The sequence below is a fragment of the Heloderma suspectum genome, chromosome 2 (genome assembly GCF_057233095.1).
Source record: "Heloderma suspectum isolate Gila_16-S chromosome 2, 16-S_ref, whole genome shotgun sequence".
Classification (NCBI taxonomy): Eukaryota; Metazoa; Chordata; class Lepidosauria; order Squamata; family Helodermatidae; genus Heloderma; species Heloderma suspectum.
Genome location: NC_139459.1, coordinates 113,939,797 through 113,965,245, shown reverse-complemented (window position 1 = coordinate 113,965,245; position 25,449 = coordinate 113,939,797).

The following is a 25,449-nucleotide window of genomic DNA, read 5'->3' as shown; positions in this document are numbered from 1 at the left end:
ATCCAGCGTAAGGGACACCATTTGCATCCCTGCTCTTTTCGATGATGATATTTCATAAATATTTATGTAGCCTATCACGGCAAAGAGCAGGGACGTAAATCGCGTCCCTATGCCGGACACCATTTGCGGCCGCAGTCCGGGGCAGCGGATGGACAGCAGCAGCGGATGGACCCAGACCAGCTGGCAGCAGGTAGGGTCCATCTGGGGAGGATTTCGGGGGGTGGGGGGTGTAGTCCATTCCGCCATGGACTCCAGGGGGCCAGATTCTTTAGAATGGACTCATCGGAGTCCATGGCGGATTTCTCCGCCATCCCTAGATGACACACAGCTCTATCTCCCTATGACACCTGAATCAGGAGAGGCTGTGCAAGTACTGGACCAGTGTCTGAACTCAGTAATGGGCTGGATGAGGGCTAATAAACTGAAACTGAATCCTGGCAAGACAGAAGCCCTGTGGATGGTTCCCAGGTCCAGAATTCATTGCCTGTTCTGGATGGGGTTGCACTCCCTCTGAAAGATCAGGTTCATAGTATGGGCGTACTCCTAGATCCGTCACTGTTGCTGGAGGCCTTTTCCCGGCTTCAGCTGGTTCGCCAGCTATGGTCTGTCCTGGACAGGGATAGCTTGGCCACAGTGGCACAGGTGCTAATAACCTCAAGAATGGATTACTGCAATGCACTCTATGTAGGGCTGCCCTTGAGACTGGTCTGGAAGCTGGAGCTAGTGCAAAATGCAGCAGCTCAGCACTGCCCCTTTCCAGCATGTAACTCCTTTGCTGAGGGAACTGCACTGGCTTCCTATTTACTACCGGGCCAGGTTTAAGGTTTTAGTACTTGTATACAAAGCCCTAAACAACTTGGGACTAGGATACCTGGAATTAAATCTAACATCATGCTAATGGAAATCCGCTACTATGACGGAACTTTCTCTCTCTCTCTCTCTCTCTCTCTCTCTCTCTCTCTCAATCTCTCTCTCCTTCCCCTCCCCCATCCAGCCCTCCATACCACCCTAAAATCAGCTCTGGAGGCTTCTCTGGAGCAGACTTTGAGAGTGTGGCGGAGGGCTGCTTGGGGGAAGGCCCCATCCCAGTTTCATTGACAGAAATGTTTCCAGCAGTGGAACAATAGTGTTTGATCCAACTTCTGGTGACTGGAATTCTGCTTATGGAACCTTTTAATCATGAACAGGAGGCATGATTTTTGCCAATGTTCCTTTCCCTTGCCTCCCCCTGCACTCACTAAAACCTGTTCTAGATGATTGGGGGACACTCCAGAACAATATAGAGGTGGCACAGGAGGCAACAGGGTGTCAGGTATCTCTTTTGTCCCTGCTGAACTTCAATAGCCAAAATCAAAACACAGACAAGAGGCTTCTATCCACGACTCTTTAATCCTATTACTTCAATGGGTCATACAGATGCTAATTGTCAGTAACTCACAGTAACTCATAGTCTATAAAAGAAATGCCTTCAGGGGGTTCAAAGACAAAACCAGGAAGATTGAAAGTTGCCTACCATTTGAGAAAAAGTGGGCACGCTTCCCTGACTTGAGGGGGGGAATCTCCCTCTGTCACGAGAGGAATCTATGCGTAGCTGTTCCCGCCAGGCCAATCGGGCAGATCGCCTCAGCCATCTCTCTCTTGGCCCTACGTCTGTGCCTGGCATCTAAGAATTCAGGCTGTCCAAGCCCCACCTCTCTCTGTTCACTATCTCTCACAGGGGTGTGTGAAGAGAGGCTCACTCCGTCCAGCTGGACTATTGAAACCTGAGGAGTCTGTCCCTCCCTATCTGGAAGAGTCTGGGAAAGTTCCTCCCCCACGTTTTGCAGTTCCTCTTTGGACTCTGAGCTACTCTGCCACTGCCTATGCAGTGCTCAGAGGCACCCCCGACACAGGGGGAGGACACAAAAATTGTCCCCTTCTGTGACCAACCTCCTCTGGATCACAAGCCTTTTTGCACTGCGAATGGATGGAGTCCTTCTTTCATGTAAGAGCGACTCTGAATCCAAGCCCTTTGCTACAGAGCCACTGTTACAGCTCTATAACCAATTAATAGTGAGTCAGCAGAATCATAGCTGCCCCACCTCCACATATTCAGTATAACGTGCAGCTAAGGAGTACTCGCATAAGGCCTGATTATTTATTCATTTATTTACAATATTTATACAGTATGCTACGTCCAACAGAATTCCCGAGTGGTGAACAGTAACAGAAGAATTCAGACTCAAAGTACAAAATCAAAATACTTAAAATCAGTTTATGCCAACAAAACCATGGCTGGTCAATCAGGGGCGGCTTGTTAAAAAAAAAAAAAAAGCCTTCATCAGGCACTGAAAACAAAACAACATCGGTGCCTGACTGACATCAACAGGAAGGGAGAAGGAGCCACTACGCTGAAGGTTCTGTTCTGAGGGGACTCAAAATGGACCACAGGTCCATCTAGAACTACCAGAAGCACCTCATCTTATAGCCTCAGTAACTGGAAAGGTTGGTAAGGGAGAAGGCGCTCTCTCAAATATCCTGGTCCCAAATTTTTTAGGGCTTTATACACCAGTAACAGGACCTGAAACCTGGCATGGTAGCAGATAGGCAACCAGTGCAATTCCTTCAGCAAAGAAGTTACATGCTGAAAACGGGCAGCTCCCAACAATATCTGAGCTGCTGAATTCTTCACTAGTTGCAGCTTCTGGACCAACGCTAAGGGCATGTGCCACAACTGAGAAGGCCCTCTCTCTTATAGCTATCCACCTAGCTTCCATCAGCAGGGGCACCCAGAGGTGGGCCGATGAAGATGACCTCAGGGTACAAGCAGCTATATACAGGATGGGACATTCCTTTATATACTGTGGTCTCAAGCTGTTTAAGGTTTAAAGGTCAACACCATCACTTTGAGTTGGGCTCAGAAATGGACTGGAAGCCAGTGGAGCTGATGAAGAACACTTATGGTCTTGGTATCAGACAGCACAAAGTAGTAATCATAACTTAGTCAGACAGAGAAGCTCCTTCCCTCTCTCAACTCGTACTACATACAATGAAATACATGCAGTGCTACTGCGGAGGTGCTGGTCATAAACATTCAAAACCAGAACATAAAGTGTGTGTGTATATGGGGGGGGGGGGAGATCCTAAATGGATGCTTTACTTATCCCAAGCCAGGTGGTAGCCATATTGGCACTGATGTGAAAATGCCTTTATATGTTAAGCGGCAGGGCACCCTTATGTTAGCAATGTAGTTCCATTGCAGCCAAAAACTCCAGCAGGCTATTCCACACATTACAGCCATACACAAAAAGTTGACCAATACTGGAGTGAATGATCTATAGGCTTTGGTAGCCTTACTGGGTGAGCCCAATCCAAATTGTCTTAAAACAATGGGCTTCACTACCTGTCTCACAGTTCGTTGTCTTTGAACTGATGTTGAATAAATGTGAATATTTCTAAAGTGCCAGTATTGCTTGCTAAAACGAAAAGGGGGGAAATTACCCACTCCCATTCTAAGATAAAATGAAAAGTACCTCATATGCTTGCTCTCCTCATCCCCATCAGTTAAATTGTTTTACTGATTTGATTATAGCATGCTGAAGAATTACAAAAAAAAAACTGGGCAGCTGTCAACATTGTATTTGGCAGGGTCTTAAGTTTATTATGCAGGCCAGCAGTCTTCTGCCAAACCTGACCCCTGCATCTTCCCTGTTAGCAATCTTCATATACAATCTCTTTCCAACTCCTATTGGTCTAGCCAAGCAGTCACAAAAAAGACCTTGAAACTTTCTTCCTGTGAATTATAAACCATACACAACACCTATTCTCCTGGCAGCAGGGGCACATTAGGGTGTTGTGTGTAGTGCTTGCAAATTGTCTTGTAAAAAAAACACACCAAAATTATGCTGAAACGTCACACATGCTTGTAATTTCTGTAAGAGTAGCAAAACAGGAGAAAATGCAAGATTCCTCCTTGCCTTTTCCTGCTAATAATCCAGAGGCTGCCAAAGTAACTTGAACCTCTCCCCTCTACACACCCAATCCCTAGGTCACTAACCTTCCCAACAACACTGACTGCAATAATTCCCTGAAAAAAAGAATTACAAAATCTAAAAACAACTTCCCATACAGAAAGAACAACTTGTCAGGGATCTGAACTGTGATCAGAATGTTATCCTACCAATGACATATCTGGAGTCTTTCCCTTTCGTTGTTGTTGTCGTCGTTGTAAAAAGACATTTTCAAATTGCCCCCAGTTCTTCTATTCTCCTTTTTGTGTGTGCACACTCACCCACACACTTTGTCTTTATTACATCAGAGAATACTGCCTCAGTGATGTAGAAGAACACAGTACATCTGGCAAGTGAGGCAATAAATCATAACGCTGGTTTTGGAGGATTTTTTTAAAAAATAGAAATAATCATTTTATCATCTGCTTCTACCCTACTAGCGGCTAAACTCTGTAGGTTATAGTCTATTTTGGCTTCGGAGAACTTTCTCACTAACACACCATGCCTTACACACACAAACACATTCACAGCTGTGAAATATGTTGTGCTGCATTAACTACAAATCCCCAGTTACATTATAAAATTTCATTCAACACTTTTTTCACATACAGACTTGTATTTGCTACATTCTGACAGAATGACAGCCATTTAGAAGATCAGCCTGGCCCTCTTGTCTGGCAACAGAGTTCTTAAACAATCATAATTTTTAAAAAGCTAACCTTCTGCTTTGGGAAACTCCCACTGCCTTCTAAAACTGCTTGTTGTTTTTAAAATAGTTCAGCATTGCACCCTTCCCCTTCCAAAGGTTCACTGGCTCATATTTTCCCAGCATATTTGGAAATCATAATTTCTCCAACAGTTTTCATAATTAGACTTCGTTTACACATGTAACCAAATAAAACGTTTTCACTAGGTATCCTGTGTATAGTGGTCAAAGAATCTGTCCATCTCTGCATTCTCCTGTGGAAGAATCCATTGAACTTAAAAAACAAAAAAACACCCATCCATAATATATATTGGTCTCCTTTTGTTTTCTGTTTCAGTCAAGCTGCTACCTTGTTTTGCAGAATGTTTCAAATGTAAAGTCACATGTCAACAGAAGAGAAAACTCAATATTAAGTTTTTGAAATCCAAGTAATGCCAGCTGAAAATTGTGAAATTAAAATATCTGCCACTTGTTAGAAAGATGTTTTATACTCTAAAGTCTAGTGCATCATTGAGCCATTCCACAAAGGGGTTCTTGCAGAAAAGTATTTTCTAAGAGACACAAAAGATACTTCAGTTATAATACAACCAATAGTTTTTATGGACCAGAAGTTTAGCTCAAACTGTATCAGCTAGCAAAACTTTATGTATTTATTTATGGCACTTGTATAGTGCCACATGACATAAAGTTCTCTGGATGGTTTCTCAGACGTTTCAAAACTTGAATGCTGGTGCTGCTGCTGCTTATTATTATTATTATTATTATTATTATTATTTCTAGTATACCTTTCAGGGTAAAAAAAATCACAAAACAGATTACACATAGTTTAATATACAATAATAATGATAATAATAAAACCATAAAAATACACCATATTCAATATATAAAGTACATAACATCTAATAAAATCTCTGTTAAAAGCATAATGAGGACTGGAATAAATAAGACTCAAAAATTCTCCTAAATGCTAGCAAAGAGGAGCCATATATACTTCCCAGGGAAGGGCATTCCAAAGATGTGGAGCCACCTCAGAAAAGGCCCTATTCCTGAAATTGAACAAAATCACAGCTCTCACTGGCAGATCAGAGCGCAGGGCCTCAGATGCTGATCTTAAAGCTTGGGCAGTTCATACAGGTGCAATGAGTCCTTCAAATAACTAGGCAGCTAATGTAACTGGAGCAGAATAGATGTAACTTTATCTGAACACCTCGCTTCTGCAAGCACTCTAACTGCTACATTTGTAGTTTCTGGACTGTCTTCAAGCACAACCCCACATAAAGCACATGACAGTAATCAGACCTGGACATAACTAGAGCATGTGTTACTGATCCAAAGTCAGCTTTCTCTAGATAATTCCACAGCTGGTGAACCGGCTGATCTGGCCACCAACAGCACCTGTGCCTCCATGGTAAATCCCCAGCCCATGAAAACTCCCTGTATACCTGGATCTTTAGGGGAAGTGCTACCTATCCAGAGTCAGTTGCATACCTCCACCCAGATCAGTGGATTTCCCCACCCACAATACTTCTGTCTTGTCTGTTTTAAGCTTCAGTTTGTTTACCCTCATCCATCCATACCAACGTTATCCCAAGTCACCTGTTTCCACCACTTCTTTGGGATACGAAAATGGAAATGAGGAGTAGAATTGCATGTCATCTCCATGCTGATGACATTATAGCCCAAGCCTCCAGATGACTTGACCCAGTGGTTTCATGTAGACTTTAAAAAGCATGGAGAACAAGATGGAGCTTTGAGGTACCACAAAGGCCAGGAGCCTTAGGATGGAGCAGAAGTCCCCTAGCACCACCTTCTGAATCTTTTCCTTCAGGTAAGACCATAACCACTGTCACACTGTGTCCCCAAGTCCAATCAGGAGAGATGGTTCAGAAGGATACCATAGCTGATGTTCTCAAAAGCCACTGAGAGGTCCAGGAGAACCAACAGGGTCACACTGCCCTGTAGCCTGCATCCTTAGAAATAATATTTTTTTCTAAGTTACCAATTCCTCTAATAGCCAAGTTAGTAGCTTGCAATTGTTTAGGAAGCAAAATGCGGGCACCAACAGCAGAGGAAGGTTTCTGCATATCTGGGGAACACCAAAGCTATGCAGAAGTACATTTCCTTCAACACTGACTCTCCAAAGCTGAGCAACACCCCTCCCCCCAATGCATGCATGTCGCCCTCATGTTGGTACAGAATCCTGCCTCCATGCACACAGAGCACAGGTGCAAGCCTTCATGCTGCTGTCTCACCATTTGCATTCACTGATTTGACTCAAGATAAGGAATATTAAAATTGCTGTCATCAGTTCCACCCTTTCCTGTCTCCAGATGGGCAACTTATAGAGACAGAGAGAAGATGGAGCCATTCTCCATAACTACAAATGAAAGCCCCTAACAGTAAGTGAGAGGCAGCCAGGTGGAGAAGTCAGCTTTTCCTTCAGAAAATGTGTACTCTCTCCAGAACTATTTGAGTCTGGCTGTTCTCCTGGCTCAGAGGAGGGACAGGGAAATGTTCCCCACTCATGCCCATGCCCAGAGCCACTGAAACATTTTGCTATAGAGTTCACTTGTTGATCCTTAATCATAGCATCTCATTTACAACACAACCCAATGACTGAAAATCGATATACAAATATTTAAACCCCAGAACAATAGGTTTAGAAAGAGCTGTAAGATAGTCTCATCCTATCCAAGAAAAACTTGAGGTGGCTGTCCAGTCTTTGTGTCTGCAATTCTGCACATCTGTTGGACCAGGAGATAGATGCTTCCTATTCTATGTAGCTTTCCAGTGCTCCCACTACTTTTTATAGGTAGCCTTTCATTACCCTACATTTTTTCTGCAGAAGGTTTTTCTGTAACAGTCAAACATGGCAATTGTATTATGTGGTATAACCCAGTCCTATCAGCTTCTGATCTTACTCAGTTCCTGGGCAAAATATTGCACATGTAGAACAGTTTGTGGGAAGCAAAACAAATGATGCAACCATTTTTTTAAAGGCATCTTTCAGTAAACATCAAGTTGCCACCTCTGTCCTTGAGTAATTAGAATTAAAGTGCAATGAATGCAGTAGTCTACCTACTATTGGACACCTACACTGAAATCCAAAGGATTATTTTATGTGTGGCTATATCCTTGGGCAGACCCAGAAGAGTCAGATTCCCTGCCCCGATTTTGAAGAGCAGAAAATGCTAAATGAAAAACTTTTGGAAGTGTCTGGTGATGCAGCTGCCTGGTAGAATCTTCAGGTTTGGTTAAGAAGCAGCATCGGACAAGCGATAATAAAGAGGAATTTTTATGAAAGTGTTCTTTTGTCTACCTACTCGGTTTAGGTCTTTAGTTATGTCATTAGTTAGTACAGGTCTTTAGTTAGTGCAGAGATACCTTGATAGCTGTGCCCCTTGTTGCACAGCTGCCACAACAAGTAAAGAGATGAGTATTTGGTTCAAGGTGATCTGTTAGGCAAGTGTGATAACCTTTCAATTTCAGAATAGGGATGTATGAAAGTGACTTACCTTTTCGCAGATTCTGTTCATGGGGGGGGAGGCGTTCCGTCCCTCCCCCTGGAATCCTTGATGGGGGGGGAGGCAATCCGGTCCTCCCCCCCGGAATCCTCGACAGCTGGCTCTGCTCCGCAGCAGCTCCGCAGAGCAGCCAGCCAGGCCAGGGCCGTCTGCAGCCGGATTTCCGGCCATGGTGGCTGCTGGGTAAAAAAAAACAACAGCATATGCAAATGGCGGCGGCTACAGCCGCCGCCATTTGCGTTCCTTATTTTTCACCGTCTTAGTCTACGTAAATATTTACGTAGACTATTACGGCGAAAATAAAGGGGAATGCAAATAGCGTAGCAGGCGCTATTTGCATCCCTTTTTAATTCGCCGTAATATTCTACGTAAATATTTACGTAGACTAAGACGGCAAAAAATAAGGAACGCAAATGGCGGCGGCTGTAGCCGCCGCCATTTGCATACGCCTTTTTTTTTAACTGGGATGTGATAGGCTACATAAGTATTTACGTAGCCTATCACGTCTCTGTAAAAAAAAAAACACAAACGAACGACCAGACTGCAAATGGCGGCAGCGGCAGCCGGTCGGAAGACCAGCTGCTGAAGCCGCCGCCACCAGAGCCGCCGCCACCGGAGCCACCGCCACCGGAGCTGCCGCCACCCGGAACATCCGCCCCAGGTAAGTCTCGTCCCAGGGGGGATCCGCGGGGGGGGTGGGGGGTGGCAGGCCGTTCCGCCACAGATTTCGGGGGCCCAATGCACTGGCATTCGGCCTCACCGAGATCCGTGGTGGAATTCTCTGACATCCCTATTTCAGAAACAGTTTGATCTATAGGATAGGAGTGGCTGCTATTCAAAGAAACACAAACTCAAAGGAAAATAGTCTCAGTAGTAGAGCTAGGGATGTACGGACTGTGTAAAATCCTCTCCGTCTGTGTTTCATGGATTGTCAGGTGCCTTTTGTTCTGTCATCTGCCCACAGACGGATGCAATTTTTTTCCATCATGCAGAAGAATCCACAAATAATTACGTATTTACATTAAGTATTTACATAATTTACCTTAATACATAACATTTAGAGTATTGTCCCCCATTCCATTCAATGTTTCCATTGCATATTTTCCTACGAATATATATGCATAAATTTCGGGAAAGTAAAAAAATCATCCAAAAGTCCACAGACTCTGCGCAGCCTGACAGGGTCACTCCTCAGAGGATTCCACGGGTCGGATTCTTAGAAATTTGTAGGGATGGCACAGAATTCCGCCACGGATCACGGTGAGGCCAAATGCCAGTGCAGTCGGCCCCTCGAACTCGGTGGCGGAACGGCCTGCCCCCCCCACCCCCCCATGGATCCCCCCCAGGACGAGACTCACCTGGGGCGGATCTTCCGGGCGGCGGCGGCCGGTCTTCCAACCGGCTGCCGCCGCCGCCATTTCCACTCTTGTAAAAAAGAAAGAAAGAAAGAAAGAAAGAGAAAGACGTGATAGGCTACGTAAAGATTTACGTAGCCTATCATGGCTGGCTGGGTTAAAAAAAAAAACAGCCGCCGCCATTTGCGTTCCTTATTTTTGCCCTCTTAATCTACGTAAATATTTATGTAGACTATGACGGCGAAAATCAAGGGGAATGCAAATAGCGTAGCGGGCGCTATTTGCGTCCCTTTTTGATTCCCCGTTTTAGCCTACGTAAATATTTACATAGGCTGAAATGGGGAACCAAAAAGGGATGCAAATAGCACCTGCTACGCTATTTGCATTCCCCTTGATTTTCGCCGTCATAGTCTACGTAAATATTTACGTAGATTAAGATGGCCAAAAATAAGGAACGCAAATGGCGGCGGCCATAGCCACCGCCATTTGCGTACACGGTTGTTGTTGTTTTTTTACCCAGAGCCCTCCACAGCCAGAAATCCGGCTGCGGACGGCTCTGGCCTGGCCGGGCCTGGCCAGCTGCTCCGCGGAGCTGCCGCAGAGCACAGCCAGCGGCGGAGGATTCCGGGGGGGGGGAGGAACGGAGCGCCTCCTGCTGGCGAGGATTCCGGGGGGAGGGACGGAACACCTCCCCGCCTACCATCAACATAATCCACGAACAGGTAAGTGACTTTCGTACATCCCTTAATCTGAGCTCATTTTAGTCCACCTTGAATTTCTCCAGCATCCCCAGGTAGAGCACATGCTTTTCATGTAAATGTCTGAAAGTGAGTCCCTGGCATCACCACATACAGCACAGGAAAGACTCTTGTTTGAAACCCTGGAGAATCCTGTCAGTGCACTGTAGACAATACTGAGTTGGATGGACCGATGGTCTGACTAAGACTAAGGCAGTTTCCTATGTAAAGCCTCCTTTGGTGTATTAACTGATTATGCAGTTCTTTATGCAGTCCCAGCTCATTTTTCGAAAATCAAAAGTGACATCTCTAAGAACCGTATGCTTTGTTATACTGGAACAACTCCCCTATGAGGGAAGGTTACAACAGGGGTCCTCAACCCGTTTCAGCCTGCGGGTGCATTTGGAATCCTGACAAAGTGCCATGGGCACCAGTGACAAAATGGCCACCATGGGGGCATTGCTATTCACAAATGGCCACTGTGGGGGGGAGTCAGGTCACAAAGGAGTCGGGTGGGCAAGCAAGCTCTGGCTTCCCCCCTCTCCCATAAAAGGCCTCTGCTGCCACACACCACAAAAAAAACAAACAGGGATGAGTGGGGCAGCCAGCAAGCCCAGAAATCTAGCATGCACCATTAGCAAAAATAGCACAGGCATGTGAGTGAGCATGCGGCAAAATCCTTAACTCTGCATGTGCTCCCCACATGCACCAAATAACATCCAGAGTGCCACAGAAAACACAGGGCAGGCAGCCATGGGTAGGGATGTACAAAAGTGACTTACCTTTTTGCGGATTCTGTTCATGGGGGGGGGGAGGCGTTCCATCCCTCCCCCTGGAATCCTTGACGGGGGGGGGAGGAGATCCGGTCTTCCCCCCCGGAATCCTCAACAGCCGGCTATGCTCCACGGCGGCTCCACGGAGCAGCCGGCCAGGCCCAGGCCAGGGCCGTCCACAGCCGGATTTCCAGCCGCGGAGGGCTCTGGGTAACAAACAAACAAAAACGCGTACACAAATGGCGGCGGCTACGGCCGCCACCATTTGCATTCCTTATTTTTCGCCGTCTTAGTCTACGTCAATATTTACATAGACTAAGACGAAGAAAAGAAAGGGGAACGCAAATGGCGTAGTGGGCTCTATTTACGTTCCCCTTTCTTTTCTTCATCTTAGTCTATGTTAATATTGACGTAGACTAAGACGGCGAAAAATAAGGAACGCAAAAGGCAGCGGCCATAGTCGCTGCCATTTGCGTACGCATGTTGTTGTTGTTTTAAACCCAGACGTGATAGGCTACGTAAGTCTTTACGTAGCCTATCACATCTATGGGGGGGGGGAAGATACACAGACTGCAAATGGCGGCGGCAGCAGCTGTTCGGAAGACCAGCCGCCACTGCCGCCTAAGCCGCTGCTGGAGCCACTGCTGTCCGGAACATCCGCCCCAGGTAAGTCTCGTCCTGGGGGGGGATCCGCGGGGGGCGGGGGGTGGCAGGCTGTTCTGCGATGGATTTCAGTGGGCCTCACTGAGATATGTCGCGGAATTCTATGACATCCCTTGCCATGGGGGAGAATGGAAAATGCCCCTGCATCACCACCACCCCAAACACAAAAGCCTGGAGGTAAAGCAACACAGGCAGATGAATGAATGTGCTGGAAATTCCATTGCTTTACTCACCCCTAACAAACAAACAAACAGAAGGGCACAGGGGACAAGCACTGCACCTCCCAATGCACAACAGTAAATGGTTGGAGACCAAGCACCATCCCCCTCACCCCCAAAAATGCAGATACAAGGGTGAGGTAGCAGACAGGAAATGCCTTCCCTTTCCCTGTGCTCCCCTCTCAGATGGAAAAGACCCCAGCCCACTCGGTCCCATCCCCATGCTGCCAGTTTGCATTCAAGGGGAACACTTACCTTTCCCTTCCAACACAGCCACCCACTACTCACACCCACTCTAGTTTGTAATTACTTTGGCCTATTACTTTGGCCTATTGTTATTGGTCTATTACTTTAGCCAATCAGAGAGCAAGGGGGCTTGTCAAAAAGGCAAGTTGAGGTATATAGACTTGAAATTATAGAGAAACCAAATACATAGACTTAAACGATAGAGCAACCAGGACATTAGCAGACTTGCATATATAGAAATCACCATGAGGGCACAATTAAAATCCTTGGGGGCGCACCTGCTCCTTCAGGAGCCCTGTTGGAGACCCTCTGGGTTACAACGTGTGGGACTGTTAGCTTAGAGAAAAGGTGAGTGAGGGGAGACATAGTAGAGGTGTACGAAATGATGCATAGAGTGTGGAGAAAGTGGATAGAGAGATATTTTTCTCCCTCTCTAATAATACTATAATCCAGGGTCATCCCATAGACCTGATTAGTGGGAGATTCAGGACAGATAAAAGGACATACTTCTTCACAGAGCACATAGTTAAACATGGAATTAGCTACCACAAGATGTAATGATGGGGATTTGGATCCCAAGTTTGAATGGGGATTAGACAAATTCATGGAGCATAAGGCTATCAATGGCTAATAGTCCTGATGGCTACATGCTACCTCCAGTATGCCTATGTACACTAGTTGCTAGGAAACATGAGCAGGAGGGTGCTATTGCACTCATATCCTACTTCTGGATTTCCCATAGGCAGCTGGTTGGCAACTGTGTGAACAGAATGCTGGAACAGCAATTGGTCTGATCCAGCACGGCTCCTCTTATGTTCTTAACAGGAAATACCAGGAAAGCAGTAAGGTTCTCTAGAGAACTACTACTCTCTTTAGAGTGGGATGGGCAAACTAAAGCTCTGGGTGTACCCCTGGTCTCTCCCTCTATTGTTTCCCACAGACTGCAAACATCTTGGACCAGGGGACTGTTTGTTTACTTATTAAAATTACCATATATAATAACCACTGTTTAAATAATGAATCATGACTATTATCATCTTTCATTTTACTTCACAAAGAAAATAAGGAATAAAACAAGGCTTTCATACAAAATATTAGTAGTATAAAATTTACTATGTCTGTGATTTTTAGTTTTATTAAATGGTACATTAATCCTGCTCTAAAATACTTTCTAATCTTCTTCTCGCATCTCAAGCTGCTTGGTAGACAATAGACTGACACTTCTGAAAAAGAAATCTCTGTATACTCCAGCAATTGAAGAGGGGCTACCAGAATCTGTCTTAAGGTTCCTCCTTTTATCTAAAGAATTATAAAGCAGTGGATGGGGTGCGGCAGAGTTCATACTTTTGCAGAATGACTGAATTCATTATTATTCTTCACCCTTTGAAAGCACGCTGCTGTTGTCAGAAATCCGTCTTTCTTCATTTGAATCTGTGACTGTTGTTTCTACTATATGTTTAAACCAGCCTTCAATCATGCAGTTTCTATGTTTGTCTTTGTTTTCTACTTCTCAATGTGTCTAAAGTATCTCCAGTCTGCCCCATTAAAGGCAATCACAGAAAAGTTGGCTTCCCTACCTCCTTGTATATACCAGTCTGATGATGAGTAATGAGGGCCATTTCACTTGGTGGAGGGGGGGTCCTAACAACAGGACCTATGCCAACTTCCATGTGTTTCCTTAACTTGAACATTCGGTAGGCAGACTAACATTAGACAAGTGTCCTTGGGAAATACAAGAGGCTGCTTATTGCTTATACATTCTTAAACCAAAGTAGAAATACATTAAGCACTCTGTCAAAGATTACCAGGGAATCTCTACACAGTGATTACATTGCTTCTCTTCTTAATAATAGTCACAGGTTAATTTAATAATCAAACGGAGCAATCCTATGGCTGCTAGACAGCGGCTAGACAGCCATAGAATATTGTGTTATAGGGGAACCGACCTCCCCCCACTTCCACGCTGCCTCGGAGGCAGCACAGAACAGCTCCTTCCTCCACTCTCACAAGAGGAGCGCAGAGCAGCCGAAAAGGGGCGTGGCTGGGGTGTTCCAGGGCAGGGAGGGCGGAAATGCCTGTATGACACATCCTGTGTGTCGTACAGCAGCCTTCTTCCCTGCGCCATCCTCCTGCAGCTAGACAGCCACAATTGGCTGTCTAGCCCAAAATGCGGGGCAGGAGAAGCATGGAGGGAACGATCCCCTCCGTGCTTCTCCTACCTTGCTTTGGATAGGCGGTTGCCTCCGAGTTCAGAGGCGGCCGCCTATCTGGAGAGGATTGCACCCTAAGCTGTTGTTTGTCAGGATTGGGACCAAGCTCCCTGGTTTGGTTTCGGACTCTGATCTAGATTCAAAGGCATAGCTAGAAGAAACCTAGCCAACACAGGGATCAGGGGAGGAGATTCCCCAAGACTATCCAGGAATCAGGGATGAATCATCTTCCTAGGGGCTTATTGAACAGGAAGCCCAGGTTCAGAGACTACCAACCACCCCTCCCTGTGGGAACTCACCCTTTGTCAGTGTGAAAGGGAGCACTGGAAGGAATAGATGCCAGAGTTCAATGCAGAGTTAAGCAGATAGAGTTGAGAGAGGGTGGGAGGTGGTCCGCCAGATTGGCTGCCTGTTAGAAGTTAGGTCAGGAGGACCCTGCCTGAAAGAGGAGCCTGGGAAATGCCTTGGCACTGCAGGAAACCATCCATTTGAGTTGACATGCAACTGCCTTGCTTTGTTTAGCTAATTAGGCATAATGCTACAGGTGAAGAGGTGTTAGTAACCGTGGTTTGCTTTCAATGGGAAGACCAGGTGCTTGTCTCTCACTTTTCTATTGTATTGGCATGAAATTTTTGGACATTGGCGCCAAATGATAAGACCTGATTAATTTGAGATAGGTAGGATCCCCATTTTATAGGCAATTTAAAAAAGACAACCCAATTGTTATCTAGAACTAAATAGATATACAAAGGGGTACAGCAGAGGAACAACTAGGCAGGCAGCGTATAGGTGCTAATCTTAAGCATTATCAGAATGTGAAAAGCAGGAGAAATTGAGGAACAGCCCGGATTTAAGTGCCAGGCAGTCTTACGCAGCAGCAGGGAAACTGATCTGCTTTTGCACACAATACACAGCAAAGGGCATCTGGAGACAGAGGATCAAAACTGCGTATTTTGTTAAGTGTGTATTTTTAAAAGCAGTGGGTTAACCCTTTTGTCCCTGTGCCATTTTCTCAGTAAAAACTGATCCCCAGCTGCTATTTGTCCTTCAAGGTTTTATTTGAAGTAAGCAGAACATTTGGCCTTAACAATTCTGCCCCCCGCTGCCCCATGTGCCAAGGTCCTGATCTAGATGAAAGACCCACATGACTTCCTATTCTTTAAAAAAAAAAAAGGTGGGGAAATGAAGAGGCCAATGCTAAGCATGCTTTTTAAAATATTGTTTGACCCAGAGAATGAGTTACCACAGTAAAATGAAGCATGTGTGTCACCTACTTTTATAGACTCCCTTACCTTGCTTACCATTGACACTGTGACTGTGTTCACACATCACAGTAACCCATAGTTTATTTAACCATGGTTTGTTTGTCCTACACAGGGTTTGTCTGGAAGAAAATGGTTGAAACCATGGTTTGTTCTCTCAACCCTTGAGTTTATTTACACACACACACAACCTCCTTTACTTGCTTCTTCCCAGAATCCCAGTGCCTTTGCAGCACTGTAGTACTGGAGGGATTTCACCACATCAGCTGCCTGCTTACCTCTGGAGATTGGGTAGTTGGTGTGAGCACTTGGTGGAAGGGAGAAATGTGTTTTGGGGATAACCTCTGGATGTTGAAAGTTCTTGACCTCCAGGGGATGTGATGGAGATAGCTTGATGCATGCAGTTTGGCAATGAGGCACCCTGCTCAGTAACTAATCACTGAAAACTCCCCCAGCACTGTCAGGAGCAGCACTGAACTTCAGATGGAAGAGGGGAGCAGATCCGCCTGGCTGGCGTTGCCAGGGAGACTTCGCCATTACTGCTGGTTTGAGCAAAGAGCAAGCGAGAGTGCAGCTGCCTGTGAGCAGCTGGTTTGCTTTACTGCTCTTGCCTGCTGCCTCTACAGCCTGGGGAAACAACCTTTAAACAAGCTACAGTTGTGAGTCTGCACATCACAACAAGTCATAGTTTAAACAACCCAGAGTTCACAAGCCAACCACAAAGCATGGTTTCTCTTTCTGGGTTGTTTGTGGTTAAGAAACCATGGTAAGCATGGCCATGTTCGTACATCATGACAGGAATTCAACAACCCATACGATGGCTTAGTGTTATGTGACAACTAGGTCTATGACTGGAAGGCCATGGATTTTGTGGAGTATGCAACTCCATTGTTACACCACTTATACTGGCTAGCAGTCTGTTTCTGGGGGTAATTAAAAGCCCTAAAATAGTTTGTAACCAGGATGCCTACAGAACCATCCTTGCCTAAATGATACTGCCTGGTCACTGAAGTAAGCCCTCTTGTCTCCTGCTTCCATATGATGATGGGAATATGCAAGAGGGTGTTTGTTTTTGTTTTGGTGGCTTTCTTGATAGTGTATCTGACTCTCTTTCATTTGCTTTTTAAATTTGCTTTTGTTATTCTGGTTTTAATTTTTTTGTGTTAGCTACTTTGAGTGGTTCAGTTTTGAATTAGAAAGATGGTGATTGGGGAAATACCCCCCACCCGCTGCCGAATATAAACAAACAACCCCTTTGGGAAGAGGTGATATTTTAGTATACTATATACACTAAAAATATTTCAGAAAGTAGCTGTAGCAGAAACTAAGGCTGCAGTGTTATCTCCACTTTCTGGGAAGGAATTCCCATTGAACTGAACTCAATGGAATTTATATATTTATTACAATTCTATACCATCAGCTGAAGCTCTCTGGGCAGTTCACAAAACAAACCTAAAATCATAGACTACAATAACACAGTAAAACATAATATAAAAAATATAACTTTAAAATAGAATAAAACCAGTGTAAAAGTCAAGATAAAAGCCACCAGCAGTGCAAAGATCTAAAAATGTACAAACTATTTTTTTTTTAACTAAAGGACTAAAAAGCCTTAGAAAATAAAAAGAGCTTCACATGGCACTGAAAAGACCACAATGTAGGCACCAGATGAGCTTCTCTAGGGAGGACATTCCACAACTGCAGTGCCACCAATGAAAAGGCCCTCTCCTTAATAATCCATCTGCCTCACCTCATTCAACAGGACCACTCCTTCTGAGTGGACATACTGTATATAGGATAGTACTGGAAGGTTTCTGTGCCTGTGCCACTGCACACTAATTCAGACCAGGTTCTCACCAGCTCTTGGTCTCACCCATATGCACACACAAATACATAAACTAGCCAGTTTGAATCTACTTTAGGAAAATGACCTAGTGAATACATACAATGAGAACACAGATAAGTCAAAGGGAAAAAGATAACAGTTCAGCTATAGTAAACTGCTGTACATCATGACTGCTATTTGATTAGAGTTTCCTCCAGCACCACTAACATTCACAACAGCATGCACATGCATATTGGCTCACTCACTATTTTTTAGCCTACATCGGTAAACCGATTGGTTGGCTTTGAAAATGGCTGAGCAGCAAAGTTCACTTTAGCTATAACTCAGCCTTAATTTTATCTGTCAGCAATCTTATGCAGCTTCCCAGACATAATAGCTGATTGCCAAGTTAATTTCTGAACAAAAACCACCCTTTTGAAAAAGAACCACATGAATATGTCAACAGGCAATGAAATATTTTCATTGCACCATTGTTTTTATGAACCAACTAATTTTTTTAATGGCAATTTCATTAGGCACTGGTATGAATGTTTGTTTGAAAACATTTAACTTGGCATCTCTGTTCTTTTGGTGGATTCCCACCTTCCAAATCTCCTGACTGGGCACCTCTTGTAGAAGACTGTGATGCCTAATTCAGTGTTGAAATCAACAAATGAATACACACCTTAACAAGCCACCCACAGATTAGAAGCTGCATTAAATCAATCAAGTATCAGCAATTTAAAATGTTACGCTGACAACAATGGTTATAAAGAAGGAAGGAATCTGATTAATTTATAATGTGCCCTGATGCTAAGATGAAAGAGATGCAAGTGAAGAGACTCTGATTTTGACAGGGATGTTTCAGTGTACCTCAGCCTTTGATTCACCCCATGAATCTCTGAACAAATCAGAGGTTGAAGCAAATTAAGGAAAGTTAATGAGCCATTATCCTAGGATTAGTAGTTACATAAACAGTGTGATTCTGGCCTTAAGACAAACCCTAGGTCCTCTCTTGTCAGAAACCCCAGCCAGACATTTTCTGAGGAATGGACAGATTAAAAACCCACCACTTGATCTTACAAGCAGGAACATCTCTGTGCTCTTCATCATGATCACTACACATAAGGGAATCTGATCCCCTGTCCTGAACACCAGTTCCTGTCTTCGAAACTGGACAATAAACCATATCCTTCATAGAGGAGACACACCATGGTTCTTAACACAACTGATAGGCAATTCTAAAGAGTTCCCTCTGCCTTAAGAGGATGGATTGTTCTGCTCTTTCTTTAATGATTGGACTCTGGATTTCTCTTACCTTGGCAGACCACAGAAGAGTAAAGATAAGTTTTAAGGTTCCCCCTACACTTTTTTTTTTTATGAAGAACAGCAGTCCCCACTATCCACCATCACCCATCCTATAACAGCCCCACCACATCAGGTGCATTTGGATTTACAGGTCCTGTATAATAATTACCCAGAAAAAAAGATAGCCAACCAATAATCAAAAGAATAAGAAACACTGCCAAGAGAGGAGTAGGGATGCTGGAGAAATTCAAGATGGACTCAAATGAGTTCAGACTTCTCAGAATCTGACTTGCGGAATCCGCTGCAGACTGTCTTCCTCAGGCCACGTGGAGTCTGTGGACTTTGGGATTTTTTTTACCTTTCCCAAATTTACTCAAATTTATTTGTAGGAGAATATGCACATTTCTGCTGAGCCATATGCTATCCTTGAAAATATATGCAGGGAAAAGTTGAAGGGAATGGGGGACAATACACTAAATGCTACATACAATTACGTAAATTGTTGGGAACACTCTTACAGAATTATTTGCATATTTTTCCACATAACGGGAAAAAAATTCCAATCTGTCTGTGAATAGATGCCAGAACAAACCACACCACACAATCTGCAAAACACACACAGGACAGATTTCACAAAATCTGGTCATCCCTAGAGAGAAGAAATTATAGGATCTAATCCAAGATCTTACCCTCCATTCTAGCAAGGAGGGGAACCATGGACCAAGACATGTTCCAAAACAGCCTGGTTCCATAACCTATTGGCTGAATCTAATTATGAAGCCAAAAAAATTAAGAATCATCTCCATTTATTATGGTACATTTTCAGTTTTAAAAACAATACATGCCCAGAATTAGGGATGAGACGATGTCCCTCATTCAATATTTTTATTGTTCAGAGGGTGGGCTTCACTCATTTGTCTACTCCTTCTGCTTTCTACATATGGATGGATCAACTTTTCTTTTCTGCTCGTGTTTCATAGTTTTCAAGTAACATCTCACTCTATTTCTGTAATGCGGATTAGTACAAACATTGTATGTATAGGTTCCTGTAAAGGAAAAAGACACAAAGTGAAAACTGAAGAAAATGTAAAAATCAAGAATAGAAGAATTCACTAACATTGCAGTGCTGCTTCACAAACAAGATCAAGAAATTTGGTATCCCAAATTCAGATGGGGAGAATGTTAGAAGCACTGTCTCCCTACCCTAAAAGCCAGTGCTTCAACTCAGGTTGGGATAAAAAAGGGAAAAGGGATAACCCTCTAAACATTCAAAGGCAAGAATATTGTCAAGTGTGGATCATAACTCTGTTGAAATTGCTGTAAGAAAGGTCATGAATCCCTGAATATTGCGGACCCAGTTATTTCAAACAGTTGATGAAATGGCATAGTATATGTATGTGAGTGACAGCATGAGAGATTAGAAGGTAGAGACCCAGAAGGAGATTTAGGCTCCATCCACATGGAAAGAGAATGAGAAGTGCTTTCTGGTTATATCCAGATTTTCATGAAATCATGTTGGTCCATCAGGGACACACAAAGCAAGAAAAGCATAGTATACACTACCTAAAAACCCACTTTCACAGGCCACGCAGCACTGAAACCCCCATACTTCAGGGTTCGGTGGGTGGAGTATTACTGAACGTTATCAACCTCATAGGTGCTGCTCAGCAAATGAGAGAGGCTTACTCCCTGCCCCTGTTTACACTCTCTTACTCAGGGAAGTTTACTGGAAGAGCTGAATTAAGCCCCTGTAGTTTACCCCACACCTCTCCCATCTCATCCACCACTAGGATATCGTGAAAGATTAAAAGATACTGCGCTGTTCTGAATTCAAATTGTGAATGTATAAAGCAGCTACTTCACTATTGTGAATGCCTGAAACAGCACTACTGTGCTATTCTAAATGGAAAATACAGGGTTCATACAGTGAATGGGGAAAGCAGCTACTGCACTATTGTGAATGCCTGAAACAGTACTACTACACTATTATGAATGGGAAAAACAGGCTGCAAACTGTGAACGGGTGAAGCAGCTGCAATATAGTGAAAGGATTAAACATTGCTAAGTAGTGCTAAGAGGGAAAGAAAGCCTGTGTCCAAAAGCCAGTGTGGTGTAGTGGCGAGAGTGTTGGACTGGGAGCCGGGAGATCCGGGTTCTAGTCCCCACTCAGCCATGGAAGCTCACTGGGTGACTTTGGGCCAGTCACAGACTCTCAGCCCAACCTACCTCACAGGGTTGTTGTTGTGAGGATAAAATGGAGAGGAGGAGGATTATGTACACCGCCTTGGGTTTCTTAAAGAGGAAAAATAGCGGGATATAAATGTAATAAATAAATAAATAAAAGCACTACTGCAAATGGGAAAAAAGAGGGAATGGGGAGGGGTGGCCTGACCCCTTGACTACGTCACTGCCAGGTCACAGAGGCATGCCCAAAATTTAATGGGGGGGATGAGGCACACTGCAGCAGAACCATGTGGGAGCCATGTTTAAGGAAAAAAGATGCACTAAAAGGACTTTCCAAAAATGCACCTTTTCCAGAGGGAAGCTATGGGGTTGCTCCAGATTGACGACAGCACCATCTGTCGCGAACAACCCTGATGCGCTCTCACTCTGCACTAAATCGGCTGTGTTGGTTGGGCCCTGATATAGGAAAGAGGGATACACAGGAGCTGGTCAAGGGAATGAACTACTTTGGGACCCATTATCAAACACCAGGCTTCTATTTGGCCCCCTTGAAATTACCATATATTTCCTGGCAATGCATGCTATAGCATATGTGTGCTGTGGCCTCATAGTATTGCTCAACCAATCTCATTTGATATATCAGTTGTCATTTGTTTACGTTCACTTGATTATTGTTGCTATCAAATGTTCATGAGAAGTTCTCTTGTGAAGATAATAAAAATGTTCATGACCCTTTTATAGTAAACAAAGTAGCTAAAATTAACACGATTTAATATTAATTTCATGTTATACTTGTGATAAAGAAATACTACTGTGACAATCAATTATCCAAGCCTCTCTGAAACCAATAAAATGCAGAGTGTAAACAAGCAAGCTGCTGAACCATTTGTGAGTATTAATATGGCAATCAGTGACCCAGTAACTTTTACATTTGTTAGGGCAGCTCTCCATATTATGATTGCTGTAGGCAACATCAATGTTTTCTGCAGGACTTGTCATGCTTGGTGCTGCCTTGAGATTACTGAAATTGTTCACACATAACACTAAGCCATGGTTTATGTTAACCATGGTTTGTTCCTTTATCCATGAATTGTCTTGCAGACAAACAAACTAACTACAGCAACATTTCCCTGTTTCTGGGCCCCATCTACATGAACTATTTTCTCCGGGCCTGCTGCGATTCAAGGTCCTTCGGGACATATGATGCAGTCGCCACTTCACAGCCAAACCATAATTTTCACCCAGAAAATGCAGATTTCTAAAGAGGCGTTCTGCTGTGATGCTTTTGGTTTGCTGTGGGTTTCCCTTGGTTATGAGCTGTCTGTCCCTTCCCCAAAACAACTTCACATTTTGTGGTGGGTGTATGGTAGGTGTTCCTACTGCTTGTGTCACTCTGTGACACCCCTTCACTCCTCCCCATTTCTTTGCAGCTGCGCAGTTACAGAGGCACAGAGAAGTGTGCTCATTTCTTCAACCACTCCTTCACAGCTTCGTATCTTCACAATGGCTGCTTTGGAGTCAGTGGCCAAGGGCTGGGGGGGAGGGGATGTCAGGGGAGCAGAAGATCCAGGACCATCTTTGTGCCAGCCACCATTTTGGAATGATGGGTAGGCACGGACCTCTCAGGGGCACATGCCTTGGCATGTGTGAACCACTGCAAAAGTCTCGGGCTGGAGGACTGCCAAACATTATTGCCAATGGTAATGAAGGAGCTGACCACCCACATTTTACCTAATGAGGAATGGACAGACACAAAATAACCCCTAAAATACAAAACAGCCACCAAAACCCCAAGTGTCGCACCCCTACCCTCACGTGCCTGCGCAGCTGCACATTTAAATATAATGGTTAAAAAAAAAAAAAGAGTGGCGTGACTGCCGCAGTTGACTTCACTTCAATGGCTGTGTCAGGACACAGTAGATTTTCCTCTTGGAGAAGTCTGCAGTAAATCTTGTGTGTACTGCAGCGGAAGCTAATTTGCAGCTGCAATGCTGTGCAGCTATGACAGAGTGAAGGTTGAAAGTGGTGCCGTGGAGATGGCCCCTTGGCTTCTTTCTCTCCTGCTCATTTTGCCAGCCTTCAGAGCAGTTTTGTGTTCAGGCTGCTCTGATTGGGACTTCTGTTTCAGGGCAGACAGCAGCACAAGCAACCCAGGAAGAAGCCACGGTTCTGGGTTCAGACATCACAAACAAGCCATGACTTAAACAAACCAGACTTTGTAAGTCAACAGCAAACCATGACTTCTATTTGTAGTGTGTAGCTGGTTAACAAACCATGGGTTGTTGGCAGGAATGAGTTCAGACACATCAACAAGCCAGCTTTCAACAAACCACCCCATGGCTTAACATTACAAGTAAACCAGACCAGTATCTTGACTATGTGATACTGACAAAGCCCAGCATTTTCAGACTGAAGGGGAAAAGTATGTATTTCAACAATAAAGGTATCATTGCAGTGGATGCAGGATTTCAAAACATGTGTTACTGTATGTAATACTTACAGGGAGGGGATATATGGAACCAAAATCACTAAAATGTTAACCTTTTTCATCATGAAGTCAAAGCAGCCAGCTCAGAAAATATTTACCGAAATACATACCAAGATTCTTTACCTACTGTTTGTTTTGAGAATGGACCACATACATATTGGTAGCTGACTGTGCCTTATCATGAAGCCAGCACCATTTACAAGCAGTGTCATGTAAAGAAGAGCATGTTTCATTCTTAACAAATATGCAACAGTGATGTGAAAAGTGTCACCGCTGGATTTGTTACAGATTCTTCATCAATATTAATTTTAGTTACTGCAAGGGATGAAAAATGTCAAATTTCTAGACGTACATATGTTTTTACACTGCTAGATGCATTTATTGTAAAGTGTTTCACCACAGTCCACCTGCCTGAAAATTTTGCAAGACTCATTAAGATGTTTAACAGGACTGCAGAGCACTGAAATATACAACATTTGATGTCAGCTATTAGCTGTTCTGAAGGACTGAGAATCTTTTATAAAGTGAGAGTAACAGAAAGCAGAGGGAACAATGAGAGGAGCATCCAGTGTTTGGCCATGTCTCCTATTCCTTCCAAATATATGCACAAAGAATTAACAGTTGAAGGCATCTAGTAACGTGTGTGTGTGTGTGCATGTGCATGTATGCATAACCTTTAATCAGTTTTGCTCATTTCTATTACTTCAGCCTGTTCAATATAAGCAGGGATTGGTTAACTTACCCAAGCACTCAAGTTTGCTTATATATTTGAAACTGATCCATCAAGAGCATGCACTAATGATTTTTCAGCATCAGGTGTGCCCCTGCACTGTGAGTTTAATTACATTTGGATGGTGCTACAAGCATTCGAGGAGTGCTGTTGCTTAATTAGTCATTTGAGTAGTAGGCGTGAAGCACAGGTGGAAAGACATTTCCAAGCAAGCCACTATACGAATTTTCATTTGGGATATGTACAATGGACTAAAACTTGCTTTAGAACTATTGCAAAGGATGGGGGTGTTCAGCTTCACTCACTACAAACCCTATATGAGAGAAAGTGAAACAATGTAGACAATAAATATATGTGAACTTCAAGTGAAGACATGGCTATATTGTGGACTACAAGATAAGTCTATGTTTGTAGCACTGCACTTCGACTGGAAAGACCTTGGTTCAAATCCACACTATCACTGGGTCAGTCCCTATTTCCTAACCAACTTCACATAATTGTTGAGAGAATAAAATGGGAGAAACTCCATGTACACTGTCACATTTGAAGGGGATAAGGTCAAATAAATAAGGAATGCAGAATGAATTATTGGAGATATTCCAGATATTCCAGTTATACATGGGGCTGCCTTTGAAAACGGTCCAGAAACTTCAGCTGGTCCAAAATATGGCAGCAAGTTTGTTAACAGGGACTGGCCAGCGAGCTCATATTACATCAGTACTTTTTCAGCTGCACTGGCTGCCAATCCATTTCTGGGCCCGATTCAAAGTGCTGGTATTAACATTTAAAGCCCTTAACGGCTTGGGGCCAGGTTATCTGAAGGATCGCCTCCTCCCATATGTGCCTGCCCGGACCTTAAGATCATCCCCAGCGGCCCTTCTCCATGAGCCCCTGCCAAAGGAAGTGAGGCGGGTGGCTACTAGGAGGAGGGCTTTTTCTGCTCTGGCAGCTGTGGAATTAACTCCCTAGTGAGGTTCGCCTGGCACCTGCATTGTACTCCTTTCGGCGCCAGGTGAAGACCTTTTTTTTTATTTTCCCAGGCATTTTAGCATTTTAGCTTTCTAGACTTTTAGCTTTGCTGTTTTAAATCTGTATTTTAAATTCTTGCACTGCTGCTAGGTTTTATTGTGGTTGTATTGTTATATTGTGGTTTTAATGTTCTATATATTTTAAATTGTTTTATTGTGTGCCGTTTGGTTTTAATTTTTGTGAACCGTCCAGACAGCTTTGG